The following is a 13391-nucleotide window of genomic DNA, read 5'->3' on the forward strand; positions in this document are numbered from 1 at the left end:
AAGAACACCAAATTTCGGATTAAATGGTGTTTAGGTGTAGAAATTTACCGTTTTTCTTGAGTAATTCTTAGATAGCATCCTTCTCAACATGATTTTAGCAAAAGATTTGGTGATTAACGGTTAAAAATTGTGATTTTTGGGGTGTTTTTGGGTGGGTTTTCGGGGTTTTTCGCAGCAGTTTTTCTGTTTTGGGGTTGAAACTGAGCTGTTGCTGCTCTTTATTTTTTTTCTGTAATCCGACTCCTCCGCGAGTCGCGGGGATTTACCCTCCAAACTCCGCGACTCGCGGAGTTTGGTATATTTTTTTTTTATTTTATTTTTTATTATTATTTTTTTTTAATCATTAACTTATTAAAACAATTAAGTAATTAATTTTAAAATTTTGTTTCCCTTGTTATTTAGGACGAGTTCGTTTCGGATCGATGTCCTAGTCCGTCCTTCGACAAAATTTTAAAATTTGTCTTTTTGTAGCGATTGTTTTAAAAGCTAAGATTTTTGGGTTTTTTAAATGTTTTTGGCATACTTTAAATCAATAAGATTAAAAATAATGATAATAAAAGTTCTCGTCCCTCCCTCGGGTAAAGCAATTTCGGTTCAAAGACATAGTCTTCAACTTACGATGAATTTTAAAAATCATATTCTTAACTTAATGAGATAAAGTAAATTTTTGTTTTTAAATTCACACAACTTAAATATAATATTAAAAATTCACACCAAACTTAAAATTTAAAATGCATAAAATTAAAAATTTATATTTTAAAAATTAAAAATTCACACCAAACTTAATTTAAAAATTTATAAATTCATACCAAACTTATATTAATTTTTCAAATATTTATAATTTTAAAAATATTGTTTTTACAAAGTTTACAATATTAATTTAAGATTTAAATATTAATTTTAAAAACATGGTAAAAATAAAATTAAAAATCTTTTTGTCTTTTTATCCCACTTTAATCAATCAAATATTATCAAAAATATGCGCCCCTCTTTTTGGTAAAGTAATTTCGGTTCCAAGACCTAATTTAACTCATGACGAATTTTTGAAATATTTTGGGTTGATTGTTTAAAGATATTTATACCTTAAGAATAAACGTTAAATTTCGCAGTGATGTAATAAATTTTTGAATGATATCAATAATTTCGGTCGCCAAACCTAATTTTATTCAATACCAATTTAATACTTTTTAGCGAACAAATTAGCGTTTATTATCAAAAGGTTAAAAATAAAAATAAAAATAAAAACTGTACAGACATACCTGTGAAATAGATTTCTTAGTTATATGATCTATCCCATTCATAAGATAGTCGGTTTAATTGGTTTTCCATGGCTTCATAGGCGTAACCTCGAGCATTCAGTATCTTTTCTTCTAAACATATGAACGGTCCGTCTCTGCATAAAGTAACAAATTCGGTATTTGAATAGGTTTGATTATTTGAACATTTACCTCCATGTGACCATTTTCCGCATTTGTGACATCTTTCTAGGTGTCGTGCTCTTCTTTTCGCTGCGGATTTTGATTTTCCTTTACCAAATTGTAACTTATTATCTTCGCATCTGGATTCTTTTCTAACTCCGTCCATTCTTTCTCTGATTACTGATACTATTTCACTCGGGAGTATATCATTATTTCTTTTAGTGATCAAAGCGTGTAGCATTAGACCATGGTTTAGTTCACAGGCAGTCTTCATTTTGTAAAAACCTAAAAAAAATAAAAATTCAGAATGGGGGGAGAAGACTAGTTCTTTAGGGTCTGCTAGGGAAAGACCAATCGGGTTCCATTCTCGGAACTACACGAGAACAGAACAACTAACTCTAGATAGCATTTTCTTTTTAGAACATTTGAATCTCCCCACACTTAGGTAGCCGTGGTGTCAAAATTGTGATTAACTTCATCGTTAATTTTTCTTGGTCCATAATCAACTTGCATATCCGTGACTTTTTCTTTAAGCCATTGGTCGGTTTCCTGTGTAATTTCCACAATTTCAACTAGTTTCTCCTTTTCTTTAGGTGATAGATTGGATACTAACCGGTTACATAACTTAAAGTTCCCCTTGGTTCTAGCATCGCGAATCCGTTTAATAAGTTTCTTCATTGAACTATTAATAACGGGATCATTAAATTTCGTATCAACAACGGGGTTCTTTGTTATCATGTTATCATTAGGTGTTACTTCATTTTCCCCACACTTAGGCGTTTCATTATTGCTAAGTATTACCGCTGGAGTTGGTAAAAACACATGGTTCTTACCAATTGTTTTTACTGGTTCAACGGTTTTGGCTGGTGGAGATTTAGACTTTTGAATCATAAAGGTGATCGATTTGTCACCACTTTTAAGTGTCATTCTTCCATTTCCTACATCAAATAACGCCTTGGTGGACGCTAAGAATGGCCGACCTAAAATTAGAGGAATGTTTGGGTCCTCTTCTATGTCAATGACAATAAATTCGACTAGAAAGGTTAAATTGCCTACTTGAACGGGTAGGTTGTCAGCAATTCCAACTGGGTGCTTAATGGTTTGATCAAAGAGTCGAACACTCATATCCGTTGGACTTAACTTACCTACTCCTAATCTCTTATATAATGAAAGAGGCATAACACTTACACTTGCACCTAAATCTGCTAGTGCATCATACATGACACAATCACTAAGTAGACAGGGAACAATAAATTCACCCGGATCACCTACCCTAGGTGGAAGTTTTGGTGGAACTGTCTTCACTGGGTTTACTTCTACAGCTTTTGTTTCTTGTACTTTCTTATTCTTTTTCTTCTTCTTCTTTCCAGAAGTATCACAATCTTTATTACTTATTACTTGCTCATACTCAACTCCTTTTCTTGGAAACGGGATGGGTGGTTTGTATGGTGCCACCACTGGCTTTACATACTCGGGTGGTGGTGGTGTAACTTCTTCATTGTTACTCTCATCTAAACCCTTCCCATCTTCTGGTGCTGGTTTTTCAGAATTCGTTGAAACCATATTAACATTCTCATTCCGAGGATTTACTTCAGTATTACTCGGTAGCTTTCCTTGTTCCCTCTCACTCATCATGCTAGCAAGAGTACCTACGTGTTTTTCTAGATTCAAAATGGAAGCTTGTTGAGTTCTTAATGACTGATCAAATCTCTCGTTCGTTTGGGTTTGAGTTTCAATAAATTGTGTTTGAGATTCAACTAGCTTGAATACCACGTCTTCCATATTTGACTTTTTCTCTTCGGTTTGTTGTTGTGGTTTATATAAGCCAGGTCTTTGTTGATTGAAAGTGTTGTTTTGAGTTGGTTGGTTATTCGGACCTTGTTGGTTATACCAGTTATTTTCGGGTCCTTTTGGATTGTAAAGAATGTTTTGATTTCGATTTAAGTTTAGCCTTGGCGGTTGATAATTATTTTGATAATTATTTCCCGGCCTTTGGTTCATATAGGAAACATTCTCTCGTTGTTCCATCGTTGGTTCAATGTGACAATCTTTCAATAAGTGTAGTCCACCGCATTGCTCACAACTGATTCGTATTGCGTGAATATCTTTATTCATCTTTTCCATTCGTCTTTCGAAAGCATCTATTTTTGCGGAAACGGAATCAAAGTCATGGCTAGAATCGGCTCTAGCCGCTTTAGATGAACGATATATATCTTTCTCTTGGTGCCACTCATGAGAGTGGGAGGCTGTGTTATCAATAATTTTGTAAGCTTCAGTTGCGGTTTTCTTCATAATGGAACCACCAGCTGTTATGTCAATGTCTTTTCGTGTAGCAACGTTGACACCTTGGTAGAATATTTGTACTATTTGATAAGTGTCTAAACCGTGTTGAGGACATCCTCTCAACATCCTTCCGAATCTTGTCCACGCCTCATATAATGTTTCATTTGGCTTTTGTGTGAACGTAATAATTTCTCCTTGAAGTCTCACGGCTTTAGATGCCGGAAAGAATCTTTGAAGAAATTTTTCAACTAAGACATCCCATGTGTCAATCGCCCCTTCAGGTAACGATTCTAACCAATCTTTGGCTTCTCCTTTTAAAGTCCAAGGAAATAACATGAGATAGATCTGCTCATCTTCCACTTCTCGGATTTTGAATAGTGTACAAATTCTTTTAAACGTACGAAGGTGTTCGTTAGGATCTTCATTCGGTGCACCACTGAATTGGCATTGGTTAGTTACCATGTGTAGAATTTGTCCTTTGATTTCATAATCTGGCGCATTAACTTCTGGCTTAATAATGGCGTGACCTTGGCCCGTGCGTGTGGCTCTCATTCGATCTTCCATACTTAGAGGTTCCGTTACTTCCATAATTGAATTTGTTGAATACGAATCACTAGAGGATTCTGATTTAATGGTTTGTGGCTCAGGAGGAATAATTAGTGGTTCAAGATCTTGGAATTGTCCTTGAATATGCTCCGGGTTCTTAATTGTGAAGTCGGGTTCAAAAGATGGATTATCGGAAATTTGAGTTGGAGTTCTTGTTCGACTAGATGACGATTCTAAAGAAAAATCAACGGCGACAATATTTGCTTAATGTCTTGATCTAGTTACAGGTGGTGAACGTACAAAAGGTGGTGAACGTCTTGCTCGGTACATTCACTGAATATCCTATTAGTTTTTAAAAGGAAAGAAAAATTATAATAAGTTATCCAATCAATAGACTTTTCTGATTTTGCCCACGTTTCGAATAGCCAAAAGATGCAGCAGAGGGGCAGGATTCGTTTGGTCTCAATATAATTGAGTACTGTTTGGCTCCAATAACCCGGTCCACGTACAAATCCAACTATTACTACGAACCAGAAAATTTTGATGTCTATCAATTTAACCACTTAAAATAAATTTTCGTAATTTTAAGAAATTTAGATAAGAAGTAGAAAAAATTCTAAGTCCTAAAAACTAGAATGGCGAGAAATAAGAGAGAAAAAGAGTTCGTCGCAAAAGGTCGAAAAAGAAAAAAAAATGGTTGAAAAATAAAAGGTGACGGAAAAATAAAAGAAACTTATAACAACTTAAAAATACTTAACTAACCTAATCTTATTACTACAACTAACTTAAAATTATAATCGCAAATTGAAATTACTAATTGGAATGATAATTGATACATAGTAAAAGGTCTAAAAATATTAAAGCTTACAGGAAAAACTAAATCCCAAATGGAAATAACTTAAAAAGAAACTAAAACTTAAAAAGGCGTCGCAAAATTCTAAAGCACCTAAATCTTAGTCTAAAGAAAAAGCACTTAAGGAATTCTACGGCAAAGCCTAAAAATATAGGAGTAAAAATAACTATAGCAAAAACTAAGTTTAAAATTAAATATGAGCTAAAAATACAAAAGTTATGCTACAACGATTAAAAAGGTACAAAATATAAAAATATACAAAAAGTTGTAAAAATTACAATTTTTATAAAAATATTATTTTTATATTTTTAATAAAACTACTAATTTTACAATTTAAATAAATTAATTAAACTAAAAATACAAATTAATTAAAAAGTAAAAGTTAAAATAAAACTAATAATAATAATAATAATTATTAGGGTTAAATAATAATAATAATTAATTAATACCCGTAATTAATGCTGAATTAGGGCTTCTGTCCGTGTGTCAGATGGTCTCCGCGAGTCGCGGTATTTAAAGCATCAAACCCCGCGACTCGCGGGGTTCCAAAATTCAGATGACAGCTTTCAATATTCGACGCGTTTTTTTCTTTATTTATTTATTTTTATTTTCTGTTTTCTATTTTTATATAAATAAAAGATATTTAAATAAAACTTATATTTTTATAAACTAAAATAAAAATAAAGAAGCTTATAAAACTTAAATATTTAACAAAATCTTAAAAAAAAATACTTATATTTTTGTTTTTCTTTTTATATTTTTGAATTTTTAAAACGTATTTTTACAAAAACGACTTTTAATAAAAGTAACTAAAAATCTTTTTTTTTTTTTTTATATATTAGCGTTGCGCTTCCGGCGTTTAAGAGTGTTCCCCGGCAGCGGCGCCAAAAATACTTGATGTTATGCGAGGTGTATATAAAATAGTTATTAATTTTAGCAGGAAATACTATTAAATACGATACAATTTTACACAAGATATTTATTTATTTATAGAATGGATATACTTAAACCTTGCTACAACACTTATAGGCAGTGTACCTAATCGTACAGTAGTGTAGTTTTTAGTAAGTCCGGTTCGTTCCACAGGGAAATCTTTAAACAAAGCTCAACGCTATATTAGTTTACTTTTATTAAAAATACAAATATATATATATAAGTAATATTATTATTATAAAGGGGGGTTTTTACCGTTTAATGACCGGTTTGTCGATTTTAAGACTTTAGTCGCAGTTAAAACCTGATGTAAAATATAAAATAAATACAAGACTTAAATTAAAGCGTAAAGTAAATAACGATAATGAAATTGCGAATAATAAAAGTGCGATAAAATAAACTTACGATAATTAAAAAGTACGATAATTAAAAGTGCGATTAAATAACAATAAATAAAAGTGCGATAATTAGAAGTGCAATTAAATATAAAATAAAGGAAATTAAATATGAAATAAAAGAATTATGCTTATTTAAACTTCCGTAATCATGATGTTTGACGTGTTGATTTTAGTTTTATGCCCATGGGTTAATTGTCCTTTGTCCTGGATTATTTAATATGTCCGTCTGGTTTTTGTCCATAACAGTCCATCAGTCATAAATATAAAGTGCGAGTGTCCTCGTCAAATTATTATTATACCCGAAGTTAAATATTCCAACTAATTGGGGATTCGAATTGTAACAAGGTTTTAATACTTTGTTTAATGAATACACCAGGTTATCGACTGCGTGTAAACCAAGGTTTTACCACTTTGTTAACAATTACACCAATTACCCTTGAATGTAATTTCACCCCTGTTTTAATTATTCTAGTGGCTATTAATCCATTCCCGTGTCCGATTGAGTGTATATGGTAATTTATAGGGATGCCCAATTGTAAATCTTTATATTAACATTAACAAACTTTCATTTAGTTAAACAAATATAAAGCCCATTAATAGCCCATAGTCTAATTTCCACAAGTGTCGTTCTTTTGTCCAAACCCCAATTATGGTACAAAGCCCAATTACCCAATTTTAGTAATTAGCCCAACATCATGATTACTTCGTTTTAAATAAGCATAATAATAACTTAGCTAAGAGACATTAATATAAAAAGGTTGAACATAACTTACAATGATTAAAAATAGCGTAGCGTTACACGGACAGAATTTCGACTTACACCCTTACAACATTCGCTAACATACCCTTATTATTAGAATTATAATTAAAATTAAAATTAAAATATAAATTATATATATATATATATATATATCGTATATATGAGAGAAGAGAGAAAATAGATATTGAAATTTTGATCAGAATTCGGTTTGCTTTATAGGGATTTTTGATTTTTGGGGCTCCGCGACTCGCGGTGAATTTTGCCTTCAAACTCCGCGAGTCGCGGAGTTTGAAATTCCAGCTCACATCTTGGAGTCTTTCTCTGCCGACGGTTTTTATTATATATATAATATATATATAATTAATATAATTAATTATATATTATATTATATTTATATACATAGTTAACTTGTAATTTTTAGTCCGTTGCGTCGAGCGTTAAGAGTTGACTCTGGTCCCAGTTCCGGATTTTCGAACGTCCTTGCGTACAATTTTATATTTTGTATTTTGCGTTTTGAATCTTGTACTCTTGTAATTTCGAGACGTTTCTTATCAATAATTGGAACCTTTTTGATTGTCTTTTGTACTTTTGAGCTTTTTGGTCGTTTGCGTCTTCAATTCGTCGAATCTGTCTTTTGTCTTCACCTTTTATTATTTAAACGAATATCACTTGTAAATAGAACAATTGCAACTAAAAGCTTGTCTTTCTTGAGGAATAATGCTATGAAATATATGTTCGTTTTTAGCATTATCAGTGTAATTAGTATAGTTACTGATTATTGAATCAGAATTTGAAGAATGTATAATGTAACATATTAATGTAAGATATAAATATTTCTCGGGTTTTACCTACCCGTTAAATATTTTTACAATTTACAGTTTGTACAGAAGGGTTTTTAATTACAATCTTTATGAAGATATATATTCATATATATTCTTCAAATGTAATCGTGAATTTAATGAGTTAATATAATATTAAATTTATTTGATTTACGGTTGAAGATAATCTCCAACGCCTTAGAGATTTCATAATTGTCGTGAAATATTTTGCTAATGAAGTTATGAATCAATACTTCATCGTTCATTGTTTATTGATATACCTCGGTATATGATATTGATGCTCGTGGAGTTCTTGTGAAATTTACAAGGCACGAATAATGTTTTCTAGAAAGTTTCGAGTACATCGAAAATAGAAGTGAAAAATCAAACATGTATTTGAATAATACACTTAGTTTATTATGAAATGGAGTTTATTGTGCTGGAGCAGTGATTAATGATTGTTAAGTCATTAACGAAGGATGTACATCATAGCATATTAATGATATGATTTAACCAAGTAGTACATACTGGTTAAGATTCACACGTAATATCTTAGTACGAAAAGATTTATTATTGTTCCAAACCATATATATATATATATATATATATATATATACATATATATATATATATATATATATATATATATATATATATATATATATATATATATATATATATATATATATATATATATATATATATAAAGTATACATATATAATTTTTTTCAGGAAGAATAAGTCAATACATCTTAACTCACAATTACTAATATTCCTTGGTATCTATGGGGCGTATGATGTTGATATCCGAAGTACCGAGTGTGATGTTGAGGTGTGGGATGCGGATGTTGTTGTTGGTGAAGTTGATGTTGTTGGTGGTGATGTTGATGGTACTGGTGGTGCTGGTTATGCTGCCGGTGCTGCTGATGCTCTTAGATTTCGCACCATATTCTCCAGAGCCACTACTCGAGCGCGAAGCTCGTTGACTTCTTCTACTATTCCGGGATGATTGGCGGTTCGGACAAGTGGATGAATAAGATCTAGAATTCAGGATATTAGATATTCGTGGCTGGATATCCTGGAAATAGGGTAAAAATGGTGTTCCGGATTGGTTCGCCGGTAAGTGCTTCAGGTTCTTCACCAAGAGGTGAATTCGGTTGGTGGAAGGGATCGCCTTCTTCTCGTCTCCATTGATTGAGTCGACTATGAACCCATCCCAAATTCATCCAGAATTGATGATGACTAATTGGTTCGTTCGTTCCGATTATGCTGCCATTGGAGCTCGAGGAGTTCGAGGAATCAAGTGAGAAATCCATATTATATGATTGGATAAAGGGTTTTTGTTATGAATGGGTGTTGAATACTGAATGATATATTCGTCTCCTTGATATACGTATATATAGCAAAAAGATTTCCGTATTTTAAGGAGGAAATTTAGGAAAAGTGTTTAGACAAAGTCTATTGGATAGATATGATTTGTCTATACTCCATTTACGAAATAATTACAGTAAGATGTCGGTGGATCAAAAATGATAAGCAGTGAGAAGTAGTGATCGGTCGCGACTAGTAGTGAGAGGCAGCGTTGAGTAGTAGTAAGCAATGAAAAATAGCAAGGAGTAGTGGTATAAGATGATGAGTATGTCCAGGCAGTGTCTTCGTAGTGCCAAGTCGAAATCAGGGGTGACGGACAGTGTCGAGTAGTGACGAATTGTGACGTTATTACACGCTCCTTATAGGTTATAATAACAATTAAATCGTACAGTGTAAATTTCTACTCATATTTGAAATTAAACGGTTTATGTTCTAAACGATATTTATCCAAGTAACCTACTTGACTCGCTCCCAATTCCTTATTTTGCGATGTCGGAACTTCTATATGAGTTACCGTAATGTAATCCCGGTCATTACATTACGCTATCTCACATTTCCATTCGACATAACTCCATAAGTTCAAGATGTCGTAATCAACTTAATTTAGTTAAATCTCGCGTTGCGTGTACGTATGTGATTCGTAGTATAACGTTTAGTTCAAGTCCATATCATATGGGTATAGGGTGTATATGTACGTGATGTAATGTGTAGCCATACATGTCCTATTGTGAAGCAAATAGTGCATGTATGGTGTATAAAAGTCATCCAAGACACACGGCTATAGACTAGACTTCACTAATGCGCCCTACGATTAGACACACTAATGTATCCTAGTTCCCTATAGCCAAAGCTCTGATACCATCTTTAACACCCATCAAAAATCCCTTTAACGGAATGTTAACTCTGGTCCCAGTGCTTGGCTTGACTTCTACGTAACAGCAATATTCTACAGCGGAAGCAATTAATACCTGAGAATAAAACACGCAAAATGGATCAACAACAATGTTGAGTGAATCTACAGGTTTTTAGGTAAACAATACAGTATGTTTAAGAAATACATTTCGAAAACGGTTATTAGTGGAAGACCACCAAGGTTCAATGTTAAAAGTTAGACAACTCCGTGTCCCATTTCAAAAGTTTGTTGACACTACCATGTCAAGTTTCAATCATTCGTAGACAATACCATGTCAAGTTTTATCTCATTTGTTCGTAAACCACAGTTTTAAATAACGTTGTATAGTATCTGAAAAACAGTTATCAAAAATATAGTTTAGTTTCATTGACCACGAGATTTTACAAGTACAACTCCAAGTTGCGAAACGTTTGCATAATCTATGAGCACCTGAATACTAGCAATGACCCAAGTATAGAATCCACTATACCTGCCTTTACCTCATAAAAATGTTATACACTTGTACGAATGTATTATGTTCAAAGTAAATGCACCACAGTTTTTATAGCGGGTGAGGTTGTCAACCTAATGGATCCGTCCATCTAAATTGTGCCTACACCGATGGTATTTAAAGTATTCAAGCTAGAGGCTTTGTGTACAAACTCAATATGCAGATATAGTACTCGTGTCAATACAAAAAGCATTTGATAATATAAGTATAACAGCGTGTATTCTCATCCCTAAAAACATGTAAAAAGCGGGACTGTAGACTCACCTTTGAATAAAGCTCGGATTGAAAAGTGGACAATTTACTTGTACGGTTTATAGCCGAGTAATGCAACCTAAGTATATGTATTTAGGTTGGTCAATAAATATGTCTTAAACAAGTGTGGTTTCATAGTATAAGTTGTTTTATTGCTCGAATCGACGCGTTTCAAAGTAGAAGTCAACATACAGTCAACTAATTCATGCAAGTCAAACAAAGTCAACCGAAGTCAAACTTGGTCAAAGTAGTCAACCAAAGTCAACATCAGTAGGTTCATGTCAAATGTTGGTCAACATGTCAAACCTAAGTCAAACAACACATTTTAGATCATAATTGGTCAATTTCACAATTTCAGTTTATCGTTGTGCACAAAGTTCATGTACATGTAGCAAACTTAGCATATTATCTCATAGTACAAAATTCAAGTAAACATGGAAAACTCCAGATCATAAGTATACTAAAAATCGATTCCAAAAAGTCCGACCAGGGTCTCATACGATAATAAAAGTCAGGAATCAGAAGGGGTACATTTGGGGTTCACCAAGTCAGTTTCTGACCGCGCACTGATTTGGTTTTAGCTATAACCGGAGTTAGGAACATGCAATCGATACAAGACCAGTGGCCATAGTTCAAAAACAAGTTAAACTAACACCTATCAAAAATCGAGCAATTTTGGTTTAGCCAATTTGCACAGTTTATTCATGCAAGTTGAACATTCAGTTTTTCAGCTCAAATCAGAATTTACATAAAGTATGGCCCTATTGTGCCCAATGCATAAGGTTTCAGAGATTGACATAAACTAACAATAAGTCACATATCATGTTAACATTCATATTCCAAAAGCTTACATGCTCATTCAATAAACACAATCCACAGAGTATAAAACAGAGAGCAATTTACAGATTCGATTCTAGTTTCGCTAGTCACATTCGCACGCGATTACCCGAAGATCTAGATACAATTAGCCTATGATATCTACATGAAAGATGAAGTAATTTTTGTTTAGATTTCAAATATGCAAAGATTTAATCACAGAAGCTAATACATTTTATCATACAAGGTCGTTTTCATACAAGTGATGTATAAAACTACTTTTACACTAATTCAAGCATATCTCGGGTTTTACATAAGAAAACGACATGATATCCTAGTCTAAAATGTGTGTTTTTAAATTATCATTCCAGTGGTATAAGTTTCACATGCCAATTTGTAACACACAAGTTGCAGTTTTCGTTTTGTTGCATAATTACATACCGAAACTTCAAACGATCATAACTTAGGCTATACTAAACGAAATCATGCGATTCAAGCGAGAAAATTCAATAGTTTTTCGATAGCTATCCATCTAAACACTTTTCAATTACATAAAACAAAGTCACAAAACCAGTAGCATAGCAATACAATTCGTGATTAAACCCTAACTCGCAATTCAGGCAATATAACGACTAATTACATGTACAAACGCGACCAATTGAGCAATAGAACATCTAAATCATATGATAAACAATTAAATCTGGAAAAATAGAGTTTTTAGATCTTACCCTAATCATACAATTATTGGTATAGATACGTAGGGCTCATCGAGAGGAACACGGATATGCGATCAATTTAACGATCAAGCAAACATCGAGGGTGTTCTTGAAGAAAAGATGATCGATGATGGTGAGTATTCATGAGATATGATGCACCATTTAACTCTTTATTTTCTGATTACTAGTTTTACATGTAAAAGGTGATGCACATGTCTAAAATTTTTTTATGGGATTACCTACTAATGGCCTCCTCTTTTTGACTAATATAAAATATTTTATGATATAATGGCCACCTTCTTTTGACTAATATAAGATATTTTAAGATATAATGGCCACCTTCTTTTGACTAATATGAGATGTTTTTGGATATGATGTATGAGGTCACGGCCATGTGGCCTCGGGCTCGGGTCTCGGACTCGTTTTGTGTAAAAGCTCGTTCGCGCGTGGTTCATTTCGAGTGCCGTTAACCGTACCGAATCTCCGGAACGTTAACTAGTCGTTGAAACAAAATCACCGTGTTTAATTCATTAAGTAAATAATAAATTAAATTTCTTTCGTAAGTTCAATAATTATTAACAATAATTATTCTATCGTTTTTCTGAGTTCCGTTAACTGAAAAGTTTTCTAGGAGATTAACTTTAATCGTGTCGTTTCTAGTTTAATTCGTCAACCGAATTAAGTTTACTAATTAATATAACATATTAATTCAAGTAATCCACTAAGGATCAAGTACGCATTTAATTTCTTTAAATACAAAAAAAAAAAAATTCACGTAAGTTCCATTAACTAACTAACGGACAGTTAACTAAAGTAACGGAAAA

At 32.6% G+C, this 13391-nt stretch overlaps 1 non-coding gene across 1 annotated transcript; it reads left to right on the top strand.

Annotated features, from left to right (window-relative positions):
* The first annotated feature begins 3798 nt into the window (after positions 1-3798).
* Positions 3799-3905, top strand: LOC139895105 (small nucleolar RNA R71). The gene has a single exon (XR_011775571.1). It is a non-coding gene; the product is annotated as a small nucleolar RNA R71 (small nucleolar RNA).
* Positions 3906-13391: the final 9486 nt, after the last annotated feature.

The sequence above is a fragment of the Rutidosis leptorrhynchoides genome, chromosome 2, assembly GCF_046630445.1.
Source record: "Rutidosis leptorrhynchoides isolate AG116_Rl617_1_P2 chromosome 2, CSIRO_AGI_Rlap_v1, whole genome shotgun sequence".
Taxonomy (NCBI): Eukaryota; Viridiplantae; Streptophyta; class Magnoliopsida; order Asterales; family Asteraceae; genus Rutidosis; species Rutidosis leptorrhynchoides.